The sequence below is a fragment of the Gossypium hirsutum genome, chromosome A05, assembly GCF_007990345.1.
Source record: "Gossypium hirsutum isolate 1008001.06 chromosome A05, Gossypium_hirsutum_v2.1, whole genome shotgun sequence".
In the NCBI taxonomy this organism is placed as follows: domain Eukaryota; kingdom Viridiplantae; phylum Streptophyta; class Magnoliopsida; order Malvales; family Malvaceae; genus Gossypium; species Gossypium hirsutum.
This window is the reverse complement of record NC_053428.1, coordinates 59,658,295-59,663,441: the sequence shown is the minus strand read 5'-3', so window position 1 is coordinate 59,663,441 and position 5,147 is coordinate 59,658,295.

Sequence of the window (5,147 nt, the reverse complement as noted above, 5' to 3'; positions counted from 1 at the left end):
AAATTAAAAATTAAGGCATGGATTCGATAGTATACGAAGCAACGATTACAGAAACGTAGAAATTATCAAAAACCAATAAAAAATCATACCTCAATTAGCCAATATTAGTATCGAACCCTAGCTTGATATTTTCTTTCTTTTTATTTTGATATAATCGGCCAACGAGAAAGAAAATAAGCTAAAATTTAACTTTGATTTTAATTATAATAATATTAATATATAATTTACTAATATAACCTTTTTCATTTCATTTAAATCCACTAAGTAATGTCCAACATTTCCATTCATAAATCCAAAGGTCTAATTGCATCTTAAGGACCTCACATTTAATAAGACAAATCAATTTGGCACTTAATCAAATAGAAGGCCACTTTTGTATTTTTTGTGATTAAGTCCTTTTATCAAATTGAGCACACAAACAATCAAATTTTCATATGAAACTTCCACACATGCTTGATCACAAACTGTAAACACGAAAAATAATATTAAAATATTTTTTTGACTCGGATATGTGGTCCCGAAACCACTATTCTGACTAGGATCAAAACCAGACTGTTACAACCTCGAAGTAATTTCATACACATTCTCATCATTGTCTTACCCAATGAACCACTCAGAATAATGATATCGAATACTCGGGAAAACCTTGCACACAAGGTGCCACATATGTAGCCATTGCTACCTCTATCTCATATCACATATATGCTCGCTCTCGAGCCATTAACAAGCCTGCTCACACAAGCTGTTAGTCAAGACGTAGCTCCTCGATGTTGCACCAACTGTCAAGTAATTGCAACATATGTCGGTATACTCAGCCACCGGTAGCACGTTCAGGACCAACACTCGGATCACATAACATAAAACCCTAGTGACATGTCACTTGTATCCTAATCTATTCCTAAGGTTCGATTGGGATTTCTCACTCGTCAAAATGTCATCGAACATATTCATAAAGTCATTTATGCAATTCATGAAGTATTAAAACAATTAAAATATAATTATAATAAAGCTTATTAACATACAAATTTACCTCGGTTACAAAAACGACCAAAGAGATTTATTCGTCAATTACTTTAGTATTCCCCCGATCTAGACCCAAACTTCATTTTTCTTGATCTATAATACCATATTTAAATTATTTAATCATCACATTATTTAATTCAGCCCAAAAACACATTATGGCAAAATTTACATTTTCCCCTAACTTTTTAACATTTTACAATTTGGTCCCTAAGCTCATAAAATGAATTTCTTTCAATTTCTTTACAACCCAAGCCTAGCCGAATGTTGTTTGTACTCATAACCGCCCACATTTTTCATTTATTCACCCTTTTCTACATACTTTATAGACTTTTACAAATAAGTCCCTATTTGACTTTTTACCGAAAATCACTTTTCAAAAGTCGTTTAACAAACAACAAACGTGCATTTTCTACCATCAAAATCAAAATACAAGCATATTCAACATGGGTAAAATTTTAGACTTTAACTTTCTTTCAAATTAGTCCTTGAAATAGCTAAATCAAGTTAAAACGATCTCAAAATTATAAAAATCATTAAAAACAAGACAAGAATGGACTTACAATCAAGCTTGAAAGCTTGGCCAAACCCTAGTTATGGTTCCTCTTCAAATTTTTTGCTAAAGGATGAAATTAAAGAAGATGGAGATGTTTTATTTAGTAAATTTTGTCTTTATTAGCCAATTTATTAAAATACGTTTAATGCATAACTTAAAAAATTTTACCTAGTCATGTCCATTTTTGTCCATATTAAGGTATAATGGTCTAATTGCAATTTACGGACCTCCAATTTAAAATTCCATAGGAATTAGACAAATTTAACATATAGAAATCAAATTTTGCACCTATTGCAATTTAGTCCGTCTAGCTAAATTTAGCACACAATCGATAAAATTTCTTAACAAAATTTTCACACAATTATTCTATCATGCTGTAGACCTTAAAGAAATAATAAAATAAATATTTCTACTTCAAATTTGTGGTCCTGAAACCAGTGTTCTAATTTGACCCAAAAATAGGCTATTACAACTCTCCCCCTGTAGGGATTTTTGCTCCCGAAAATCTTACCAGAAAAGAGGTTTGGGTATTGTTTTCTTATATCTTCCTCGGGTTCCCACATAGCATCTTCGACCTCGTGCCGTTTCCACAAAACTTTCACTAGAGCTATTTTTTATTTCTCAATTGTTTAACCTCTCAAGCTAACACTTTGATTGGTTCTTCAACGTATGTTATATCAGGTCGAATCTCAATCTCTATTGGAGAAATAACATGTGAAGTATCTGATTGGTATTGTCGCAACATTAACACATGAAACACATTGTGAATTCTTTCCAACTCCGACGACAAATCTAGTCGATATGCCACTGGCCCTATTCTTTCAATAATCTCATACGGCCCAATGAAACGCAGACTCAACTTGCCTTTGTGACCAAATATAAGAATTTTCTTCCACGATAATACTTTCAGAAACACTTTATCACCAACCTAAAATTCGATATCCTTCCGTTTCAAATTCGTATACGATTTTTGTCGATCTGAAGCTACTTTCAAGCAATCACGAATTACTTTCACTTTCTCTTTGATTTGTCTAACCAAATCAACCCTGTGTGTAACACCCCTTACCCGTATGCGTCGCCGGAACAGGGTACAAGGTATTACCGAATCATAGTACATACCATTAAATAAACCAAGATAAAAATATGGCATAAAATTAGATCATGAATCACTATAACATATGCCTTTAATAATATTAGCCAATTTCAAAGGCTTCGTACAAAATAATCAATCAAATACTACACTTAATATTTTAAAACCTAGACAATTATGACACGTAACAAAATAACTAAATCTACTATTTTTGGTGACTTTTCAAATTCACGTCACTGCAACTGTCCAAAACAGTATTATTGCTAATTCACTCTCACACTTTTTTTGTATTAACCTCGTTTAGCCTATATATCACAATTCACTTTCACCACATTTCATACATCACAAGTGTAGGTTCATAATTACAATGTCACTATAAAATCATCCCGTTGAACAATTCGAATCAATCCTCGATACTTGGTGGTTTCAGCACACAGCTCCACCATCATATTTCATATAATTCGGCTCTCTTGTACACATGGTGAACACTTAGTACCACCCATGTGACCTAGCCAATTTATCTCGTAGCTCTCTTGTCTACATGGGATACATCCCGTATCACACATGTCACCTAGCTACTACATAGTATCTCGTAGCTCTCTTGTACACATGATGTGCACTCAGCACCATGCATGTGACCTAGCTACATTTCATCTATATTATTCAATCGTTCCGAAAGTTCAACCGGAATTTCTCTCACTATTACTTATTTCCATTCTTCCAATAGTCGATTTATGATTCAAAATCAACTAAAATATATAAAATAGGCTGAAATAAAAAAATTTAAATGAAGTTAATGAAATATTTACATACAAACTTACCTCGGTGCAAAAATATGGAAATTTTGCAATTTAGTCCAAAACCTTTTTCTTCCTCCGTTCGAGGTCGATTCCACGCCTTTCTTGATCTATAACAACACATTTAGCTCATTTAACACTCATACTACTTATTTTAATCCAAAAATCACATTATGCAAAAATTACATTTTTGCCCCCTAACTTTTACAAAATTATGATTTTGCCCCTAGGCTCGGAAATTTAACTTCAGCCTACATTATTATGTTTTATGACATGCTGAACATTTTTATCTTCTACAACAACATCAAATTCTCACTCTAACATGTACTTATGAGCATTAGGTATTTTTACTAATTATACCATTTTGCTCGTTTTCGCCGAAAATCGCTTAGAAAAGATCGTTCTCCTAACCTTAAACATTCATATTCTACCATAAAACATCAAAATACATGCATATCATTCATGGGTAAATTTTTAAACATAAACCCTAACTCGAAATAATGGTAGAAATAGGTAAACCGAGCTACGAGGATTTCAAAAATGTAAAGAACATTAAAAACGAGGCTTGAATGCACTTACTATTGCGCTTGAAAGCTTGGAAAAAACCCTAGCTATGGTGTCTATGAGAGTTTCGGCCAACTTAATAAAGATGATTGTAATATCCTGATTTTGGGCCTAGTTAGAATAGGGGTTTCGTGACCACAAAATCCAAGATAGAGATAATTATTTTATGATTATTTTAAGGTTTATGATATGATTGCATGATTGTGTGAAAATTTCGTGAAGAAATTTTATGCATAAAGTGCTTAAATTGAAATTAGGGACTAAATCGAATAATTTGCAAAACTTGCATTCTAGAAGTTTCTAGTATGAAATTGTTTTGAAATATTAATTAGGAGGTCTTAAATAGAAATTTTACCAATTTCTAAGTCTATGGAAAAAAATTGGACATGGATGGAATTTTTCGAAAGTTTAGTAGTAAGGGCATTTTGGTCATTTAGGGGCAAAATGAATTAAAATACAAAATTAAAAGCCAATTTTGCTCATCTTCAACCCCATGGCCGATTATAGCAAGGAGAAACCATGGCTAGGGTTTTTCAAGCTTCCAAGCTCGATTAGCAAGGAAAACTGAAATTCGGGCTAAAATAGGGGAAAATACCAAGTTGTGGACGAAATGGTAAAAGTAGCCATTTTGGCATATGAGTTTTGACAAGCCAGCTCAGAAATCGGGAACGGTCGGAGGCTCGCTCACACTATCCGTATACCATCTTGGCATAATGGCTTGTATATTTTGAGTATGGCATGTATAGCATTATAATCATTTTGTATATATGGTTTTATGATATGGTTATTGAGTGGTATGGAAATTCTTGGTAATGATTAGCCATTGGAATGGCCAATCATGATCATATTTGGCATTCTGTATGTCAAATTGCTAGCTAATCCATGGAAACCATGAAATAGGTAAAATTTACCATACAATAGATTCAGACAGCAGTAGTGATGTGAATTTGAAAAATCACTAAAAATAGTAGAAATGGAATTAAATAATGAATAAGTAATGGAATTGAAGCTTGATAAGTCTATTTTCATATGGAAGAAGAGAAATAGGTATATGAGCTATATTTTATGAGATGTTTAAATTTTTGTGAAACAGGGCTAGAGCAATTTCTGGATCCCCTGT